Raw genomic sequence first — 23,108 nt, 5'->3', positions numbered from 1 at the left:
ACTGGAGCTTTTCTCTTTTTGGATGAACCCCATTGTTGTTGTTGTTTAGTTGCTTAGTCGTGTCCGCCTCTTCATGACCCCCTGGACCAGAGCATGCCAGGCACTCCTGTTTTCCACTGCCTCCTGCAGTTTGGTCAAACTCATGCTGGTAGCTTCGAGAACACTGTCCCACCATCTCGTTCTCTGTCGTCCCCTTCTCCTTGTGCCCTCCTTCTTTCCCAACATCAGGGTCTTTTCCAGGGAGTCTTCTCTTCTCATGAGGTGGCCAAAGTCTTGGAGCCTCAGTTTCACGATCTGTCCTTCCAGTGAGCACTCAGGGCTGATTTCCTTCAGAATGGAGAGGTTTGACTTTCCTATACCTTTAACATATTTATCATATTTCCATAATCTCTTTTTTACTTTATATAATCATTTAAAAATCACACTCTCATTTGTAAATTATCTCTTTCTTTCCTCATTACCAAACGTTTCATGTTAAAGCTAGAAACCTCTTCAGGTGTTTACAGTTTTCTTTATACAATATAAATAAGCTCCAATCCTTTTGAAATCTCTCATCGGGTCTATTCTTAATTTTCCCCGTCAACTTCGCCAACTCCACAAATTCTACCATCTTTATCTGCCAGTCATCTAGGGTGGGGAGTTCTTGCTGTTTCCATCTCTGGGCTAGGAGGATTCTTGCTGCCGTTGTAGCATACATGAATAGGTTTACATCTTTTTTGTGGATTTCCTCATCAATTAACCCTGATAAAAATATTTTTGGTTTTTTACTGAAATTATATTTCAATACCTTTTTTAATTCATTATAGATATTGTCCCAGAAGGTTTTAACTTTAGTGCAAGTCCACCACATATGTAGGAAGTTTCCTTCCTTCTCCCTACATTTCCAACATGATTTATCCTGACCTTTATACATTTTGGCAAGTTTACATGGTGTGATGTACCAACGATACATCATCTTCAATGATTTTCTTTAAGTGCCACACACGCCGTGAATTTGATTGTTTTATTCCACATTACCTCCCACCTCTCAAAATTGATGTTATGCCCCAGAACCCAGAAGCCTTAGAGTTGGCCTTAGAGCTCAAAACCCTGATTCAAGCTATCTTGGTCCGCTGGAGCTTTTTCAACAGAAGTTGGGGGGGGCATCTGTTAGGGATTCTTCAGCTGTGGTGCTTGCCATGCAGGGGGTTGGACTAGATGACCCTCAGGGTGCCTTTCCACTCTGCTTCTATGTGATATTCTGTGAGATGAGGGCACTAAGAGTTGTTAGGAGGACTCTTTATTTCCCTCACAGAGCTGAAATTCTCAGAGGGGCTTAACAGCTAATCCCTCTTCACAACTCTGAGAATTGTAGTTCTGTGAGGGGAATAGGGGCCTCCCATTAATACTAATAATATCATCATATTTATTTATATCTCAGCTTTTTTCCTGACGTGGACTCCGGATGGCTTACAGCTAAGACAGGAACAGCTAAAAACATAGGGTAAAAAGCCACAATTAGCAAACGCACACCCTTCGACATTTCCCCGATGAAAATTGAGACGTCCTAGGGAAAAGTGAAACATTCCAAGATCAAATTAGAAGCTGGGAAACGTACTGGGAGCCAATGTTGGTCTTTCCAATTGTTCTGTGGTGGCTGCATTTATTTTATTTATCAAGTTTCATACCCTCCCTCTTTCCTCCAATGAAAATAGGGACATCCTATTCCGTGTCTTCCATCATTTCTCTGATGAAAATAGGGACATCCAATGCTATTTTTTCTAGAAAAAGGGGTGCCGGAACTCACCATAAACGCCTCCCTTGTACTCTTAGAATGGCAGTGGTGCCTACCTGAGAGGTGCCAGAACTGAGCTCCAGTGAGTTTTGACTGAAAAAAAAAAGCTCTGGGCCCCAGTCAAGCTTGCAAAAATCTACCATTTGCCTGATAATAAGTGTTGGAAGTGTAAAGAAACGGAAGGTACCTTTTTTCACCTTTGGTGGACGTGCCCGAAGATTAAGGCCTTCTGGGAAATGATATATAATGAAATGAAAAAGGTATTTAAATGTACTTTCCATAAGAAACCAGAGGCCTTTCTCTTGGGCATTGTCGGCCAATTGGTGTCAAAGAAAGATAGAACATTTTTTATGTATGCTACAACAGCAGCAAGAATACTCATTGCAAAGTATTGGAAGACACAGGAGCTACCCACTCTGGAAGAATGGCAGATGAAGGTGATAGACTACATGGGACTGGCTGAAATGACCGGCAGAATCCGAGACCAGGGGAAGGAGACGGCGGAAGAAGATTGGAAGAAATTTAAAATTTATCTTAAGAAATATTGTAAAATTAATGAGTGTTAAAATGTTGTGGTTATAGAAAGTAAGGGATTATAGCTGTAAAAGTTTAAGTAAAAAAAAAGAAAAGGGAAAAAATTAGATAAAATTAAGGGGGGGATTTGCTGAAATAAATTTGGGAATTGGAATGCAGAAAGGGGAGGTATGGGGAAGTCGGTGAAGTAAGTTTTAAGAAAAAAAGGATTTGAAATTATACATGTTTGTTTTGGTGTGTGTATGTTTGTATTGTGTATTGTGTGTTTTTTTTTCATAATTTGTGAAAATTCAATAAATATTTAAAAAAAGAAAAAGAAAAAAAATGCTCTGGGGGCGTCCTACTCCATACCCTCCAATAACCCCCCCTCCCCATTTCGTGGTGTTTATGGGCCCCAAAGGAAACCGACTCTGAGTTGGACACACACACACACACACACACACACACACACACACACGTCAGGCAAGTAGCAAATGAAAGAATGTGGCGAAGGGAAGGCAAGCCTCTGGATGAATCAGGGGGATTTATTTAACGTCTTGCTGGGTCCTCACAATAGATAGGTCAAGGCACCCTGACAAATCCTATTTGTCATTTCCCCAAGACAAAAGCCCGACTGTCCGCCTGCAAATGGATTGAGTGAGGTGGAGACAACTGTTGCCCGGGATTCAAAAGGCCGGAGAAGACCGCTCTCCGTCAAAGGTTAGGTGGCCATCTCCATGGTTTCTTGAAGGTCACAGAGCCTTCTGGCCTGATTCAGGCATTCCTCTCCAGTGAAATGGGCCTTGAGTCACGGCCGTGGGGGCTAAGAGGGGAAGCTGTGAGGCAGGAAGCCTTGGATTTGAACCTTGCCTCTTCTCACAAACTGGCAGAAGTTGCTGGGCTGCAGCTTGTAAGAACACAAGAAGACCCTTGTTGGACCAGGCCAAGCAACCATGTGGTCCAGCATCGTTTTCTCACTGTGGTTACAAAATGCCTTCAAGCAGGACTCAAACACTCGCTGTCTCCAACTGTGGAGAAAGAATCATAGAATCATAGAGTTGGAAGAGACCACAAGGGCCATCGAGTCCAACCCCCTGCCAAGCAAGAAACACCATCAGAGCATTCCTGACGTATGGTTGTCAAGCCTCTGCTTAAAGACCTCCAAAGTAGGAGACTCCACCACACTCCTTGGCAGCAAATTCCACTGTCGAACAGCTCTTACTGTCAGGAAGTTCTTCCTAATGTTTAGGTGGAATCTTCTTTCTTGTAGTTTGGATCCATTGCTCCGTGTCCGCTTCTCTGGAGCAGCAGAAAACAACCTTTCTCCCTCCTCTATGTGGCATCCTTTTATATATTTGAACATGGCTATCATATCACCCCTTAACCTCCTCTTCTCCAGGCTAAACATGCCCAGCTCTCTTAGCCGTTCCTCATAAGGCATCGTTTCCAGGCCTTTGACCATTTTGGTTGCCCTCCTCTGGACACCTTCCAGTTTGTCAGTGTCCTTCTTGAACTGTGGTGCCCAGAACTGGACACAGTACTCCAGGTGAGGTCTGACCAGAGCAGAATACAGTGGCACTATTACTTCCCTTGATCTAGATGCTATACTCTTATTGATGCAGCCCAGAATTGCATTGGCTTTTTTAGCTGCCGCGTCACACTGTTGGCTCATGTCAAGTTTGTGGTCAACCAAGACTCCTAGATCCTTTTCACATGTACTGCTCTCAAGCCAGGTGTCACCCATCTTGTATTTGTGCCTCTCATTTTTTTTGCCCAAGTGCAATACTTTACATTTCTCCCTGTTAAAATTCATCTTGTTTGTTTTGGCCCAGTTCTCTAATCTGTCAAGGTCATTTTGAAGTGTGATCCTGTCCTCTGGGGTGTAAGCCACCCCTCCCAGTTTGGTGTCATCTGCAAATTTGATCAGGATGCCCTTGAGTCCATCATCCAAGTCGTTGATAAAGATGTTGAATAAGACCGGGCCCAAGACAGAACCCTGTGGCACCCCACTAGTCACTCTTCTCCAGGATGAAGAGGAACCATTGATGAGCACCCTTTGGGTTCGGTCAGTCAGCCAGTTACAAATCCACTGAGTGGTAGCAGAGTCAAGACCGCATTTCACCAGCTTCTTTACAAGAATATCATGGGGCACCTTGTCAAATGCCTTGCTGAAATCAAGGTAGGCTACATCCACTGCGTTCCCTTCATCTACCAGGCTTGTAATTCTGTCAAAAAACGAGATCAGGTGTGTGCGCAATGCCAAATTGTCTGAGTTTGACAGGATGGAGCTAGCTGAGATTTGGAGTAATAATAATAATAAAAATGTTTACTTTTTTCAAACGGATGCTGTGATTTGTGAGTTTGGACCCAATGATATGATACAACAATTTTTATTGTCATTGTCCCATACAGAACAACGAAATTGAAAAAAATCTACATCAGACATTCAGAGACCAACAAGCCACCTATCCCAGCCTAGTTAGCCCCTAAAAACTCTGATACCCCATAATTCAATATAATATACTCACATAGAGACTACCTTACACTGCATTTAAAACCAAAATCGCATTTGGATAGAAACTGTTTCTCAGGCGGCTAGTCCTAGTCTTTATAACCCTGTACCTTCTTCCAGAAGGCAGAAGCTGAAAGAGATCATTTCTGGGGTGCGCACTATCCTACGCTATCTCTGCTGCTTTCTTATGGCATCTGGAATCATAAATTTGATCCAAGGTGGGAAGAGTGCACCCAATTATTCTCTCTGCAGTCTTTATAACCCTGGACAGCTTTGTCCCCCCCCCCCCGGCCGTGCAGCTCCCAAACCACACACACAGACCCTAAGTTAATACACTCTCAACAGTACAATGGTAAAATGCCATCAACAGGTCCTTTGAGAGATTATTTTTCTGGAGGATTCTCAGAAAATATAACCTCTGCTGTGCTCTCTTCATCAGGTCTTTGCTGTTTTGTCCCCAGGTTAGGTCATCTCTCAACTCCATTCCCAGAAATCGAAACCTGCCTAAAACTGGGCAAAATTAAGCCAGAGACTAATTTGGGCCTGCCATCTTGAATCATAATGGTGCCTGGAGTCCGAACACCAACAAAGACCAAAGACTCATTCTGGGAAGCCTCATGCTGAGTTTAGAAACCGTATCTCGAGAGGCAGCTATGCCAAACTATGGGCAAAGTCCTGGCCAAAGTCCCATGCATGTGTGATGCAAAATTGCCTGAACTTCATCAATCTTATGCGGCTGACAGGTCACCGAAGCTTTCCTCGCTTTGCCATGCGCCAGCAGGGTCCGTGGCGTCAGTTATGAAGCTGTGAGACTCCTGTAGTTGCCGCTGACAGTTGGCCGGAGGCCAGCTCGGTTGTGGTCTCGCCGTGTCTTTCCAAATGACCGTTTGACTGTGACACGTTCAGTCGGCGCTGGAGCTCGATGTGGGAAGGAGAAAGGAATCATTCAGCCTGCAAGGCCATTGATCCGCACGCCTGATCTTTTCAGCGGGAGCAAATGTGCGGCGCATGTGTTTGGGGGGAGGGAAGGGAAAGGGCTGGCGTTTCATTGGAGCCAAAGAGACACCATTGTGTGGGGAGGGGGGAAGGGGGCGGGTGGGCTGCGAGAGTCGAGAGAACAAGCCATTTATCACTTCCACTGAGTAGTTTCATATGTAAGGAACTCTTTATGGCCTCCCCTAATTGCCATGATATTCCTCCGGCAATCACAATTCTTCCTTCTATCTGCTCGGCTCGGTCTGATGGATCGGCTGCTCGTGGAAGGGAAAGCGAGAAAATAAATAAATGCTAAGAGAAAGGGAGGAGAGGAATCAACAATGGGAACTATTTTGCACTCACTCTGGGACCCAAGGCATGGCCAAAACAGGGAGAGAAAATGGCGGCCAACACACCCACTGTGGCTCTTAGGTGAAGGATTTTTAATTCTTTGATTTATTATTAGCAGGGAGTGCCTGGCACTACCTAGGAATTTGTAGAAACCCCAAAATATTCTGTGTTTTTTATAAGGATAGTGAAATTTGTGCGCTTGAACCAATCACAAGGAAGTCATGCCACAGTATGAACCAAAATGCCACATTGAACCAAAATGGGACCGAGAATCCAGACGTCAACAAAGACCGCCACCCTCCATCTTGGAAACCCTCAAGAGCCAGCTAAACCTACGTCAAAATGCAGGCGAAGTCACACCAAGGTTGTGTTTTGGTCTCCCATCTTGATTCAAAATGGCGCCCGGCGCCCAAACCTCCACCGCCGCCTCAGAAACTCTTGAGCCGAATTTGGGTGGCGGTTATCCTGAGAGGTGGCTGAACCTATAGAGTGGTGCCTCGCAAGAGGAAATTAATTCGTTCTGCAAGTCTCTTCGTCTTGCGGTTTTTTCGTCTTGCAATGCACGGTTTCCCATAGGAATGCATTGAAAATCAATTAATGCGTTCCTAGGGAAACCGCCTTCAGACCAGGTCCGGGGACAGTCTGTCCCCGGACCTCTTCTGAAGGCTGGGGGGGGGACAAGGGCTTTTCTTTCCACCCCCAGCATTTAAAAAAACCCCGGGACAGCGGAGGACTTCTCCGCTGTCCGGGCGATCTTAAAATGCTGGCGGGCGGCATTTTAAAATCGCCCCGGACAGCGGAGAACTTCTCCGCTGTCCGGGGCGATTTAAAAGCCCCTGGGAAGGCAGGCAGGGGGGACAAAGACTTTTGCCCCCCGCCAGCCTTCAGAAGAGGTCCTGGACCTCTTCTGAAGGCGGGCGGGGGGCCAAAGTCTTTGCTCCCCCCCGCCTGCCTTCAAAAGGTGTCCCCGCTGCGGCGGGAGGTGTCCCCTGCCCCCCCCCGCCCGGCTTCGGAGCACCGGGAGAAGCCATCTCCCCGCAGCCCCTTGCTGCAAAAGACGTCGGGGGAAGCGGGGAAGCGAAGCGCTTCGCTTCCCCGCTTCCCCCGACGTCTTTTGCAGCAAGGGGCTGCGGGGAGATGGCTTCTCCCCCCAGCCCCTTGCTTCAGAAGAGGTCCGGGGGAAGCGAAGCGCTTCGCTTCCCCGCTTCCCCCGGACGTCTTTTGCAGCAAGGGGCTGCAGGGAGATTGCTATCTCCCCGCAGCCCCTTGCTTCAAAAGAGAAGACCCGCTTGTCCCCGGGGCAAGCTTCGTTTTGCGAAGCAAGCCCATAGGGAAATTCGTCTTGCGAGGGAACTCGAAAACGAAAAAACCTTTCGTTTTGCGAGTTTTTCGTCTCGCGAGGCGTTCGTCTTGAGGGGTACCACTGTACTTCAAAATGGGTGAAGTCATGCCAAAGTCATGTGTCCATCTGCCATCTTGATTCAAAATGGTGCCCAGCATCCAAACAGTGACAACGACTGCCATTCCCTCCTCAGGAATACGTGTGCTGAGTTTGGTGACGATATCTTGAGAGGCAGAAAAATCTATAGCAAACAAATGGACTGAGACGGACTGCTGATTTGGGTGCAACTTTCTTTTCATCCCAGCATAGAGTTGCTCAGAACCTGGGGTGGGGTTATATTGGTTTGCTTTCTTCTTAATAAATGTATACAGTGGTACCTTGGTTCTCAAATGCCTTGGTACTCAAACAACTTGGAACCCAAACCCTGCAAACCCAGAAGTAAGTGTTCTGGTTTGCAAACTTTTTCAGAAGCCAAATGTGCTCCGTTTAGAGTGTTACGCTTCCGATATGAGTGCCACACTTCCGTTTTGTGTGTCACACTTGCATTTTGAGTGTTACACTGAGGTCTTCCAGTTTTTGCTATTTATTTTGTGTTTTTGTTTTTGCAGCTCTTGTTTTGGTTGTTGTTGTGACTGTGTGGAACCCAGTTCAGCTACTGATTGATTGATTGATTGATTGTGTGACTGCAGTACATTGTTTATTGGTTTCATTTTATGGATCAGTGGTCTTGTAGGATAGCAAAATTCATGTTAAATTGCTGTTTTAGGGCTTGTTTTTTAAAGTCTGGAACGGATTAATCCATTTTGCATTACTTACTTATGGGAAAGCGTGCTTTGGTTTTGGAACACTTTGGTTTTGGAACAGACTTCCGGAACAGATTAAGTTTGAGAACCAAGGTGCCACTGTACCTTGCACTTTCCTCGAGAGGAACAAAGGCAGGAAACATATTACTAAAGCAATTAAAACTTCGAACAAACAGTTTAGCGCTACTTTCTAAAGTGCAGTTTAAAGCAAGCTTCCAAAAAGCAGTTCAAAGCAGCCATCTAAAAAGCAGTTTGAGATTCGTAAAAAATTCCCTCCGTGGTTAGGGTGGGCTAGTATGTTTTTATGTGTGGAATCGTTCAGGGGAGTTATTTGTAAGGCTGGATTTAAAAAATAATATCGTAAATTACAGTTTAGAGGTCCTGGGCCCTAAGGAAGTCAGATTATCCTCCACCAGGGCCAGGGCCTTTTCAGTGATGGCTCCGACCTGGTAGAATGCTCTGTCCCATGAGACCAGGGCCCTGCAGGATTTAACTTCCTTCTGCAGGGCCTGTAAGACAGAGCTATTCCACCTGGCTTTCAGTTTGAACTTAGCCTGATCTTTTATTCCCCTTCCTTCCCTTTTTATGAAAATTATCCGCTCTGGGATCCCACAGCTAATTCTCCACTGGTCTCCTCACTGGCCCAAATAGGACTAATTTAGCCAGCTAGCTGGTGATCATCTAATACTTGTTGGATGGATTTCCCCCCTAAATTGATTTTTGAATTGTGAATTTATTGTTATTAATGCTTTATACTGTATTTTATGCTGCTTTTTGTTGCATCAATTGTTTTAAATTTGTTGTTAGCTGCCCTGAGCCCGGTTTTCTGAACCGGGAAGGGCGGGGTATAAATAAAAAAATATTATTATTATTATTAATTACGCACATGCCAGATTTTCACCAGGACTCCCGAGTTTTGCAAAGCTGCCCAAAGTCTTATTAGATCAGCTCTGCTACATCTATAATTCAAGGGGAGGGGATAAGGGGCGGGATCCGAGGATGAGATTAAGATCATGCTATTTAGAGAGCGCAGGCAATCCAAGCCCCCTTCAGATAAGTCTTGTTGTGAGAGAAAGTTCCACATTAGCCGCTGAGGACTCTTCCCGTCCATCCTCTCCAGGCGGCGGCTTGCAAAATTGATTAACAAACACACACAGAGAAGAAAATTGCAGAGCTTAAGCAAAAGAATAATGATTTTTCTAATAGGAATGTTGCCTTGATTAGCAGAAATTATAGGGCAGCTCTACTGGTACGCTTTGCCCAACATAAACCTGGAACCAGGTCTTAACTGCCAAATGCGTTGGAGGGGAGGGAGAATAGGTCAACGTAAATCAAAATAATCCATGACCTGTTTTGCAAAGCGGTTTCCAAAGGGCCTGGGACAAATGGGTGGCAAGAAGACGGTGGGTCATTTTATAAAAACTAAGCATGGCATAGAGAAAGCAGACAGAGGAAATCTTGTCTCCCTTTTTCATAACACTAGGAATCGTGGACATCTGAGGAAGCAGAATGCTGGAAGGTCCAGGACAGATAAAATAAAGGACTTCTCTATGCAGCACAAACTGTGGAACTCCCTGCCACCAGAACCTTGCAGAGCCAGGTAGAGGCCCAGGCCAGGTAGATAATGTGTCCCCCTTTTTTTACCCTGGGGATAACTGAAGTCTTATAAATAAGTAAGTATATAAATAATTTTCACAAATGTTATGCTGACAAATAATTTTATTTCAAGGCTTGAACCGTATCTGCATATAAAGAAAAAACGGAAAATATGGATATACAATAGTGCTTTTTAAAAATACATAGGGAAAAGGATTATTTTATTTAAATTTTAAAATGCTTTCCTAGCTTTCTTTTCTTCGAATTCTTGAATTACGCAGGAAAAATCAAGCAACTTCGCCTTATTGCGGTTTATGTCGTTTGGCAAACAAGATTTCAGACAAAACCTCACCAACTTTTAACAGCATGAAAAGCATGGTCCACCATCATGTTTGCAGTGCGCTGGCTGCTGGAGTCTTGGTTGCCTCCACCCACGAAGGCGCCCATTCTGCGCTCCTCTGCGGAGTCAATCGCAGGCCCTGCCCTGGACGCCAGGGAAGCTTTCATCATTTCGCGCTGCCAGCCATGGCCCCAGGGAATCCGCCCACTGCCACTACCACCTTTGCATCTCTGCGTCCCCTGTGATTGTAAATATGCTGACTGAGGCCCCCTTTGGAATCGGTGGGCTGGGCCAAGTGGCCCATATGGCCTCCCCCTCTGTCTGGGCCTGCCTGCCACAGGAGGCTGCGACGGTCACCAACCTTAGTGGCTTTGTTAGATAAATTCATGGAGGAGAGGGTTAGCAATGGCTACCAGCCATTGATAGTTATGCTCTGCCAGCACAGTTTGAGGCAGTGATGTTTTGAGTACCAGTGGCTGGAAACCACAGGAGGGGAGAGTTGCTCTTCTGCTTGGATCCTGCTTGCGGGTTTTCCCACAGGAATCTGGTTGGCAATTGTGATAGAATCATAGAATCATAGAATCATAGAGTTGGAAGAGACCACAAGGGCCATCGAGTCCAACCCCCTGCCAAGCAGGAAACACCATCAGAGCACTCCTGACATATGGTTGTCAAGCCTCTGCTTAAAGACCTCCAAAGTAGGAGACTCCACCACACTCCTTGGCAGCAAATTCCACTGTCGAACAGCTCTTACTGTCAGGAAGTTCTTCCTAATGTTTAGGTGGAATCTTCTTTCTTGTAGTTTGGATCCATTGCTCCGTTTCCGCTTCTCTGGAGCAGCAGAAAACAACCTTTCTCCCTCCTCTATGTGGCATCCTTTTATATATTTGAACATGGCTATCATATCACCCCTTAACCTCCTCTTCTCCAGGCTAAACATGCCCAGCTCTCTTAGCCGTTCCTCATAAGGCATCGTTTCCAGGCCTTTGACCATTTTGGTTGCCCTCCTCTGGACACCTTCCAGTTTGTCAGTGTCCTTCTTGAACTGTGGTGCCCAGAACTGGACACAGTACTCCAGGTGAGGTCTGACCAGAGCAGAATACAGTGGCACTATTACTTCCCTTGATCTAGATGCTATACTCTTATTGATGCAGCCCAGAATTGCATTGGCTTTTTTAGCTGCCGCGTCACACTGTTGGCTCATGTCAAGTTTGTGGTCAACCAAGACTCCTAGATCCTTTTCACATGTACTGCTCTCAAGCCAGGTGTCACCCATCTTGTATTTGTGCCTCTCATTTTTTTTGCCCAAGTGCAATACTTTACATTTCTCCCTGTTAAAATTCATCTTGTTTGTTTTGGCCCAGTTCTCTAATCTGTCAAGGTCATTTTGAAGTGTGATCCTGTCCTCTGGGGTGTTAGCCACCCCTTCCAGTTTGGTGTCATCTGCAAATTTGATCAGGATGCCCTTGAGTCCATCATCCAAGTCGTTGATAAAGATGTTGAATAAGACCGGGCCCAAGACAGAACCCTGTGGCACCCCACTAGTCACTCTTCTCCAGGATGAAGAGGAACCATTGATGAGCACCCTTTGGGTTCGGTCAGTCAGCCAGTTACAAATCCACTGAGTGGTAGCAGAGTCAAGACCGCATTTCACCAGCTTCTTTACAAGAATATCATGGGGCACCTTGTCAAATGCCTTGCTGAAATCAAGGTAGGCTACATCCACTGCGTTCCCTTCATCTACCAGGCTTGTAATTCTGTCAAAAAACGAGATCAGGTTAGTCTGACATGACTTATTTTTCAGAAATCCATGCTGACTATTGGTGATCACAGCATTCCTTTCTAGGTGCTCACAGACTGTTTGCTTAATGATCTGCTCCAGAATCTTCCCTGCTATTGATGTCAGACTGACTGGGCGGTAATTATTTGGGTCCTCTCTTTCCCCCCTTTTGAAAATAGGGACAACATTTGTCCTCCTTCAGTCTGCCGGGACTTCGCCTGTTCTCCAGGAATTCTCAAAGATGACTGCCAGTGGTTCTGAGATCACATCTGCCAGTTCTTTTAATACTCTTGGATGCAGTTCATCTGGCCCTGGAGACTTGAATACATCTAAACTAGCCAAGTATTCTTGTACTATCTCCTTAGTTATTCTGGGCTGTGTTTCCTCTGCTGAATCATTTGCTCCAAATTCTTCAGGTCGGGCATTGTTTTCTTTATCGGAGAAGACTGAGGCAAAGAAGGCATTGAGGAGTTCAGCCCTTTCTGTGTCCCCTGTTTGCATTTCACCATCTTCTCCTCTGAGTGACCCCACTGATAATAGGATGCTGGACTAGGTGGGCAATTGGCCTGATCCAGGGAGCTGTTCTGATCCTCTTCTTAAGACGCTCTGGCGGTTGGTTCTCATGTGCTATGATTTCCGGCGGGATTTCTACAACAGCTGCAGATTCCCTGCAGGGGCAGAAGGGCCTTTGCAAAGGCCACAAACAGAAGGCCCTTTATTCGCCTCCAACATCACGTCCTTCGGTGGAACTCATTCACACATTCAGCTGAGAGTTGTGCCAGACCCAGTGAGATGTATGTGCCTCATATACAATTAAAGAAAATTTTGTAAAGATGTTCTATAGGTGGTACTTAATGCCAGTTGGGAAAGATGGAGGGCACAAGGAGAAGGGGACGACAGAGGATGAGATGGTGGGACAGTGTTCTCGAAGCTACAAACATGAGTCTGACCAAACTGCGGGAGGCAGTGGAAGACAGGAGTGCCTGGCGTGCTCTGGTCCATGGGGACACGAGGAGTCAGACACGACTAAACAACTAAACAACAACAAAGCCTACATCAAGAAAACTAAAGGTGACAGCCCAACCCACTGTGGGTTTTGCAAAGGAGAACCCCTTGCTCCTCCATGTGTTAAGAAATGTTAGAAGGTGCTGTACGTGGGCATATGAGAGAGAGAGAGACAGAGAGAGAGAGGAGAGAGAGAGAGAGAGAGAGAGAGAGAGAGAGAGAGAGAGAAGGAGAAGGAAGAAATGATCTAGGGCAGGCACGTTCAACTCCCAAGAGACTGCCATCTACTCACAGTATAAAAAGACTGGTGGTGATCTGGGGTGGGGAGTTGAACAAAGTTGGAACACAAAGCCGATCACTAACTTGATACCGCGATCGACCAAAGACAACCCCGCGATCATTTGGTCAGTCATGATCAACCTGTTGGACATTCCTGATCTAGAGGATTTCCTGGCAATGGAAGGACTTCTGCAAGTGTTATGCATGCATACAGATATTAATACAGTCATGAAAAGGTAAAGGTACCCCTGCCCGTACGGGCCAGTCATGTCCGACTCTGGGGTTGCGCGCCCATCTCACTTAAGAGGCCGGGGGCCAGCGCTGTCCGGAGACACTTCCAGGTCACGTGGCCAGCGTAACGAAGCTGCTCTGGCGAGCCAGCACCAGCGCAGCACACAGAAACGCCTTACAGTCATACCTTGGGTTAAATATGCTTCAGGTTGAACATTTTCAGGTTACGCTCCACGGCGACCCAGAAGTACCAGAACGCGTTACTTCCGGGTTTTGCTGCTCGCGCACGCGCAGACGCTCAAAGTTACGTCACGCGCAGAAGCGGTAAATCACGACTCATGCACGCGCAGACGCGGGTTGCGTTCTACTCAGGATGCAAACAGGGCTCTGGAACAGATCCCATTCGCATCCAGAGGTGCCACTGTAATCAGTTGCAAGGGAAAATCCAACTTTGGAAAAACTCCTTGGCTATCACTTTCCCTGACAGAAAAATTATGCTGGGGCCTTCCCTGGGTAATTCTTTTAGACTGCAGGTTGGGTGATTCAACCACAGATGTCAAAATGTCATGAGAAGCGGGGGCAGGTTTGTAACAGAAAACCCAGGCAGGGCGGTTAGATTCTCCAGGGCTTTTCTCACTTAGTCTTAGGCTAAGAGGGGCCAGGATGCATTTTGTGAGCTTATACAACTCTTCAACTTTCACCCTCCCAGCTTGCCTCTTCTGTCATTTGCTCCAGGCTGTGGCTGACAAGGATTCCTAAGGGACAGTCCCAGATCTACGAATTTTGCCACAAAGGTTCAAAGGTCTGCACTGCAAACCCCCTCCCCCCCCCGACTGTGAGAATCAAGCAATGAATCGGGGGATACAATTACAATTACGGTCCATTTGCAATATGCAGAGTTCCCGTTCAAGAAAGCAGAGTGGGTTAACTGTATTAAAGCTGGCCCTCCATCTATGCAGAACACCCTTTTGCAAAAAAATACATAATAATAAAACATGCCGTTCAAAACGGAGCAATGGATCCAAACTACAAGAAAGAAGATTCCACCTAAACATTAGGAAGAACTTCCTGACAGTAAGAGCTGTTCGAAAGTGGAATTTGCTGCCAAGGAGTGTGGTGGAGTCTCCTTCTTTGGAGGTCTTTAAGCAGAGGCTTGACAACCATATGTCAGGAGTGCTCTGATGGTGTTTCCTGCTTGGCAGGGGGTTGGACTCGATGGCCCTTGTGGTCTCTTCCAACTCTATGATTCTATGATTCTATGAAAACAAAGACAACCAAAAAGAGAAGAAAAAGCCACATAAGGGTGTGTGTGTGTGAAGCATTGCAAACATCATTCCTTCATTGCAGGGGGTTGGAGTAGATGACATTTTGCGTCTCTTCCACCTCTACAGTTCTATAGTTTTTTAGATAGATAGATAGATAGATAGATAGATAGATAGATAGATGATAGATAGATAGATAGTGCTGCAGATGGTGACAGTAGTCATGAAATTAAAAGACACCTGCTTCTTGGGAGAAAAGCAATGACAAACCTAGACAGCATCTTAAAAAGCAGAGACATCACCTTGCCGACAAAGGTCCATACAGTTAAAGCCATGGTTTTCCCAGTAGTGATGTATGGAAGTGAGAGCTGGACCATAAAGAAGGCTGATTGCCAAAGAATTGATGCTTTTGAATTATGGTGCTGGAGGAGACTCTTGAGAGTCCCATGGACTGCAAGAAGATCAAACCTCTCCATTCTTAGGGAAATCAGCCCTGAGTGTTCATTGGAAGGACAGATCCTGAAGCTGAGGCTCCAATACTTTGGCCACCTCATGAGAAGAGAAGACTCCCTGGAAAAGACCCTGATGTTGGGAAAGATGGAGGGCACAAGGAGAAGGGGACAACAGAGGACGAGATGGTTGGACAGTGTTCTCGAAGGTACCAGCATGAGTTAACTCCTGCAAGAGTTCGGGATCCAAAACCGAGCCTCCCAATTTTGACCAGCGGAGGGTATGAGATTCCAACGCTGCTGCTTGACTGCACTGGCGGAAGAAGAGGAGTGCAGGGGGAACACACTGCTCCCAGCAGTGCAATCCTGGCAGGGTGCCATCGTGGCTGTTCCCCCGCCCACTCTAGGTGCCCCGCCCCTGCGGGTGGCATGCCACCACCCCAGGATGTGCGCCAGCCCCGCCCCCGCCTGCTCTCCGCCACCCGGTCCCGGAGCATGAAGCTCTGCCACTGCTTGACTGTACATTTACAGTTTATGGAATCCGGCTTCTCTGGGTCAAGTTAGAACTGAGTCAACATTTGCCCTGCAGTTCACTATCCCATTACAATGTTGTTGTTTGTTGTTGTTTAGTCGTTTAGTCGTGTCCGACTCTTCGTGACCCCATGGACCAGAGCACGCCAGGCACTTCTGTCCTCCACTGGCTCCCGCAGTTTGATCAAATTCATGCTGGTAGCTTCAAGAACACTGTCCAACCATCTCATTCTCTGTCGTCCCCTTCTCCTTGTGCCCTCCATCTTTCCCAACATCAGGGTCTTTTCCAGGGAGTCTTCTCTTCTCATGAGGTGGCCAAAGTCTTGGAGCCTCAGCTTCAGGATCTGTCCTTCCAGTGAGCGCTCAGGGCTGATTTCCTTCAGAATGGAGAGATTTGATCTTCTTGCAGTCCATGGGACTCTCAAGACTCTCCTCCAGCACCAGAATTCAAAAGCATCAATTCTTCGGCGATCAGCCTTCTTTATGGTCCAGCTCTCACTTCCAATATTTTCATCTATTTGGAGGGGGCTTTTCAGTGGTGGCCCCGTCTTTTCTTTTTTAAATACATTTTATTAGTTTTTAACATATTAATTAACATTCATACAACAGAATTTCACATCTTATACAATATTTTTTGGACTTCCGTCAACGCCTCTGATGATTTTCTGTTCTTATCACTTATTATGCATTTCTTAATTTCATATTACCTGTAATTATCTTTAACTAATAATTCTCCTCTCTCTTTTTTGCAATATTTCAAATACGGTAATTCACCTTACAAAACTTCTTGCAAATCTACTTCTTGTAATCTGTCCATCACAATTACTTTTCAAATAGTCCGTAAATTTACTCCAGTCTTCTGAGAATCTCTGGTCCCGCACGTTTCGAATCCTTCCTGTTAGTTTATCTAATTCTGCATAGTCCATCAATTTCAGGTGGCCCCGTCTTTTCATCATTCCTTTTGACATGCTGGTGCAGCTGCTATGGCCTGATTGCAAACACCTCCACTTTAGGAGGCAGGGAAAGCAAACGACTGCAAAGAGAAGAAATGCGAGACACAGAATATGCAGGTATAACCACTATTCGCCAATTGTAGTCAGGTCCCGTCTGATCTGGACTGAGGACCTCCCATCCCTTGGCGGCAGTAGCCCACCCAGTGAAGAAAACATAAACAACAAATAATTTACAAACTAAGCTATAGATGTATGGCCCACTGAATATACATCAAGCAGGGTTTCACAGCATCTTCAGCAGCCCAGGGCCTGTGCTGGATAAAAGAAGAAAACAATAATTTGAAGATCTAACAGTTCAAGAGATTTCAAAGCATCCAAGGACATGCTCTGATCAGGATAAAGCTCAACAGTTCCTTGCAGGAATTCTCTGCTGCATCCCGCAGCAATATCTGGTGGGGGATAAATCTGTAAGTCTTGAAAACAGGCTTAAGACAAACATCCACGCTTCTTCTGAGCTCCTGTGGAGAAGCCCCTCTGCCTCCTCTTCCAGGATGACTCCTGGGACTTTCCCAGAAGAGCAGGCTTATTGAACTTGCTCCACTGCTATGAAGAAAAAGGGATGAACACATTCTTCTTTTAATAACAAGGATAGCAACATGGGTTACACGGAGAAGCTGCTATTGCAGTTCAAGGTCACATTCCAAGCAGGCGAAAGCAAGCAAGGAGGTCACCGAGCAGTGAGGGATGTAACCTGGGTAAAGTGTGTGGCCTAGGCAGTGTTGGCCCTCTGGTCCTGGGTTCCCCACTCCCTTGCACTACCATGTCTCTGCCAGAAGAGGGTGTCAGGAGCGAGGCAGCAATAAATCACACAGAGTAAGTGAAGTTAACTCTTTATTAGAAGAAGCAGGGTCTGCTCAGGAGTGCCAGGCCTAATGGGTACAGAAACTCACCCTGGTAGTGCTTTCCCCCATGAGGCAGTTGCAGGAACTAGGGACGTGGGTGGCGCTGTGGTCTAAGCCACAGAGCCTAGGGCTTGCCGATCGGAAGGTTGGTGGTTCAAATCCCCGTGATGGGGTGAGCTCCCGTTGCTCTGTCCCAGCTGCTGCCAACCTAGCACTTCGAAAGCACACCAGTACAAGTAGATAAATAGGTACTGCTGTGGCAGGAAGGTAAACGGCGTTTTCGTGCTCTCTGGCTTCCATCACGGTGTCCCGTTGCCCCGGAAGCAGTTAAGTCCTGCTGGCCACATGACCCGGAAAGCTGTCTGTGGACAAACACCGGCTCCCTTGGCCTGAAAGCGAGATGAGTGCCGCAATCCCCTAGTCACCTTTGACTGGACTTAACCATCCAAGGGTCCTTTACCTTTACCTTTACTTGCGGGAACTGAAGGTCCCTCTCCCCCAGCAGCCTAAGCCTCACCCACTCCTGAGTCCTTCCCAAGCAATCGGAGACAACACCTGCATGTCTATCTTTGCTCCTCTCACTTCATGCCTCTCCTGGTTCTGGGAGACCAGAACAAATTGGAGCATGTCACAGCAGGAGGGTACAACTACCTGGCTTCTTCACCAGCCTGCCTCATCCCTGCCTCTTGGCCTCCCTCACCTTTCCTGCTTCAGCTTCTGATTCTGAGAGAACACCTGGTCATAAACTATATTTTCTCAAGAAAATATAGGTGCCACAGTTGGCGTGTGGACAATCAGCCAATCAAACAGTTGAAAGCATTAAAATATTTGGGACTTATCTTCCAGTCCACAGGGTCATGGGGAGCACACCAAAAATGTGCAAAAGAAAAAGTATCCCAAAGTGCCAAGACTTTGACTCACTTTTTCCATACAAAGGGTGACAAACATATACCATCAGCCCTAGAAGTCTTCCAAGCTAAACCCCTAGCACAGCTACTATACGGGGTTCAGATTTGGACTGGTAACCACCTTAGCACTTTGGAAGCTGTTCAATCAAAGTTTCTAAGGCAGATTTTTTCTGTACCGTCATGTACGGACTTTAAACTTCTGGCTCTGCCTAAACTCAAGTCCCCCTAGTTTACTATCCCTAGTAGTAGTAGAAGAAGAAGAAGAGTTTGGATTTGATATCCCGCCTTTCACTCCCCTTCAGGAGTCTCAAAGCGGCTAACATTCTCCTTTCCCTTCCTTCCTTTCCCTTCAAGACTCCCATAAAAGTGCCTGGCTTAAAACTGTCTATCAAAAACGTCACTCTTGTGGCTTATCCCCACAACACCTACTCACTATGGGCCCTACTAAAGCAAACAGTCTAATTGGTCAACGTCTAAAAAATATCGAGCATCAGAACAACCTGGCCACTATAAGGAAATTCTGGCCTTGGTGTGTTCATTTTCCACCTCTCCATTTTGATTCTCTGACCCCATATCTGCACAAACTTATTATCCCAAAATGCAGACGTGCTTTTACACTTGCAAGACTGGGTGTTTTGCCATCTGCGGTACTTGAGGGTCGTTTCCAAAAGATCCTGCCTGAGAAACGTCTTTGCCCCTGTGGAGATGGTAGCACCGAAACAGCGCCACACGTCCTCCTGTCTTTCACTCTCTACCTGAGGGACGAGATCATCACCCCACTCGTACTAACCATCCCAGGGCGCTCAACCACTGCCACAATGTCCTTTCTTCTATCAGATCAAAATGAGCAGATAACAGCAAAGGTGGCTAGGTTCATAGAAGAGGCAATCAGAATAAGGGCCACTAACTGACGGCTGATTCAGGACTTTAAATTGTGCTCTTATATCAAACTTCCTTTTCTGTGTATACTGCAATGTTTTACTGTTGCTATGGCCACTGGCTAATGTGAATAAAGTTTTAACTTATTTATCTTATCTTAAAAGGGGTCAGGTGGCGCTGTGGGTTAAACCACAGAGCCTAGGACTTGCCGATCAGAAGGTCGGCGGTTCGAATCCCCGCATCATGGTGAGCTCCCATTCTTCGGTCCCTGCTCCTGCCAACCTAGCAGTTTGAAAGCATGTCAAGTTCAAGTAGATAAATAGCTACCACTCTGGTGGGAAGGTAAACGACGTTTCCGTGCGCTGCTCTGGTTCGCCAGAAGCAGCTTAGTCATGCTGGCCACATGACCCGGAAGCTGTACGCCGGCTCCCTCGGCCAATAAAGCGAGATGAGCGCCGCAACCCCAGAGTCAGTCATGACTGGACTTCTGGACTTCTCTCTCTCTTATGATTCTGGACTTCTCTCTGCCACAGACTCTCCCCGCTCACTAAGCCCTGTTGCCTCCCCAGCTTCCGAAGGCTCCTCTCCCCAGTCCTTTCCCTCTGACCACTCATTGTCATCCCACCACCCATCCCCGGGCTCTGAGCCTTCTTCCCTCAGGGGTTCCCACCTGGTTCCCCTCGCCATTCCTCTGTGTCCAACCAGTCCATGACAGTCACTCAGCCACCCAACGCCCCTCGATACCTGCATGTATGACCTGTTTCTTTCCATGTGCTTTCCACCATCGCCACCACCACTGATTTCCTCCGCTGCTGTCCTCTGCCAGGTGTAAGCGGCAGTTTAGATCTATCGTTTTTGAGGCAGGAGGAAACAGGGAAAGAAGGGGATTCATCCTCCCTGCCTGGCAGCTGATGGCTCAGAGTCACACATGGCTTCTCAGATTGCAGGCGGAGGAATGACATATGTCCCCCCCCCCCCCGCCTCACACAAACCCATTTGCGAATGTAACTGAAAACCACATGGGCAAGTGTTGAATGCTATTATTAGTTCGAGTTATTAGAGCTGTGTGGGATATTTCCCAGTTTTGGTTTTCAAGCAGAAACCAGTCAGTTCATTACTATTACTATTAACTATTTCCGGTGCTGTGGTGCAAAGCTCTCTTCGCCCCCCCCCCCCGTTTCCCAGAGATTTTTTAGGGAGGAAGGCTCTGCCGGTGGGGCTGGAAGAGGTGGGCAGCAGCTGGAGGGTGGCTCCTCTGGCCGGGAAAAGATGGAGGCTTGACGCAGTGGCTCCCGGCTCAGCTGGCCGCTTCGTGCCATGGTGGCCATGGCAGGTGAAGGCTCCGGGCGTGGCGTTGCTTCGGCATGGCATGGCGGAGGTGGGCGAGGGTGGCAAGCTGATGCTGGGAGACGCCATGTCCAGCATCCGCCTCTTCCCTGGCACCCTCCAGAATTTGGCGCCCCGGCGCCCCGCGCCACTAGCCTCTATGGGTAAGACGCCGCTGACTACACTTAAGAACCTTTACATTGAACTGATATTTGCTACTCTAAACATAAATTTGTATTATATGGTTAGATTTGTAGAGGGTCATCCAGTCCAATGCTCTGTAATGCAAAGATCGCAACTAAAGAATCATTGTAGAACCATTTTGGGTCTTTCCTTGGCCATCGCCCTGAGACCTAAGTGAAGACATACAGTTAAAAAAGCCTTTAATGAATCAAATAAATCAAATTACCTACTTAGAGGTAAGCCCTATTGAGTTCAGCAAGACTTATTCCCAGGCAAGTGTGCGCAGGACTGCAGCATTAGTGGCTTATTTTTAAAAGCCAAATATTTATAGGCTTATTCAATTGTTCCGTTTCTGTTTTGCCTTTCCTCCAGTCAGGAGCCTGGGGTGCCTTAAAAGTATTCTTCTTTGGCAACCACTCGTAGCCTAGTAAGATTGTCTTCCATAAACACGGTTTTAACAATGAGTCCATAAGTGACTGTGGAGGCCAATTCTGGATCCACACGTCCTTCCACAGTGGGGACATTGGTTTCCAGGCGGAAGTTGATCGTGGTAGGGTTTTCCAAGCGTGCTTTCCTCCTAGCACATTTCTCTCTTGTGTCCTGCATTCAAATGTATTCAAAGCTCTTGACACATTTGGTAAAGGCTGTTCTCCAACTGGAGCGCTCGCAGGCCAGTGTTTCCCAGTTGTCAGTTTGATTTGATCCAAGGTGGGAAGAGTGCACCCAATTATTCTCTCCGCAGTCTTTACAACCCTGGACAGCATTGTTTTTTCCCTGACCGTGCAGCTCCCAAACCACACACACAGACCATAAGTTAATACACTCTCAACAGTACAATCGCAAAATGCCATCAACAGGTCCTTTGAGAGATTATTTTTCCAGAGGATTCTCAGAAAATATAACTTCTGCTGTGCTCTCTTCATCAGGTCTTTACTGTTTTCTCCCCAGGTTAGGTCATCTCTCAACTCCATTCCCAGAAATCCCAGAAAATTTAGAGGATATGACATCATAGAGTTCCCTTTATAGCATTCATGCATTGGTGATTTGGGTACAGATCATAGCTGTCAACGTTTCCCTTTTTTAAAGGGAAATTCCCTTATTCCGAATAGGATTCCTCTCAAGAAAATGGAAAAGTTGACAGCTATGGTACAGATCCTCCCCTACCCAGTCACCATGGCCATTGGGTCAGGAGGGATGATGGGATTTGTAGTTCAACAATATATAGGAGGGGGGTCAGATAGAAGGAGGAGGAGGAGGAGGAGGAGGAGGAGGAGGAGGAGGAGGAGGAGGAGGAGAAGGAGAAGAAGATTATCATTGATGCACCAAATATCTCAATGGACAAGTCTGAACCACTGGTCTGATAATGCTTCCTTATATTGCATATGTAAATAAACAAGACAAGTTTTGAGTGATGTCTGTGCAACAACTTGGAAATCACTAGCAAAACCTCCTGGAGGCAAGTAGGTCTTAAAACAACACTGCAAATCTTCAAAGTGATACTTAAGTCTAATCTCGCCCCTGAAGGCACCATTACAATGCAATCAGACATACTATTCTGGGCTGGTTGGGGTTGTTGTGCTTTTTTCCCTTTCTATTTTTGGCAGAAACCGTTTCACCTCATGCACCGCCCATCTGCGATAATCCATTCCCAAACCAGCAAAGCAATTATACCCTCATGCTCAGTAATTCATCCTCTTTTTTGGGGCTGCACTTTGGGGAGGGTTGAAATCACAGAGGGCATTCCTTCCATCCCCCCCAATTCCCCAGCATCCTATAACAACTGCAGCCTGCGTTTAGTATTGATTTCCACATAAATCTGTGTTTTTAAAGACTCTGTTTTTGCACAGGCGAGGCATTTAAATTGGCCCGAGAACATTCTCGGCATCATGAAAACTTAATGAGATAATTATTGTGCCGAGAGTTTGTGTATTAATTATAAAGAGATTTAGGTCTCCGAGCGAGAGGTGAGATGCACAATTGGTTTTCTCCACTGGTAAACCAATTGGGTGTTAGACAAATGTTGGGAACAGGTCTTCTGTGGAGAGCTGGATCTAAATGTGTAACCTTTACAGGCTCTGTCTCCCTGGCTATGTGTTTTTATGTAGACACTTCTGCTTCTACCCTATGGACCACACATAAGAACATAGGAAGAGCCAAGATTTCAAGAGGAAGTTATAGAAGGGAAAGTGAAAAGGATCTAGGAGTCTTGGTTGA

The 23,108-nt window shown here is 46.5% G+C and overlaps 1 long non-coding RNA gene across 1 annotated transcript in view; it reads right to left on the bottom strand.

Annotated features, from left to right (window-relative positions):
• The window catches only part of LOC309540204, a 44,813-nt gene extending 25,341 nt beyond the window's left edge, over positions 1 to 19,472 (bottom strand). The window contains exon 1 of the long non-coding RNA XR_014223129.1: positions 19,282 to 19,472. This is a non-coding gene — a long non-coding RNA (uncharacterized lncRNA). The remainder of the gene's footprint in view (positions 1 to 19,281) is intronic.
• Between the last annotated feature and the right edge of the window lie 3,636 nt (positions 19,473 to 23,108).

The sequence above is a fragment of the Podarcis vaucheri genome, assembly GCF_965113315.1.
Source record: "Podarcis vaucheri genome assembly, chromosome: 9".
Classification (NCBI taxonomy): domain Eukaryota; kingdom Metazoa; phylum Chordata; class Lepidosauria; order Squamata; family Lacertidae; genus Podarcis; species Podarcis vaucheri.
Note: the sequence above shows the minus strand (reverse complement) of the source record. Positions and strands in the feature narration are given on the sequence as shown.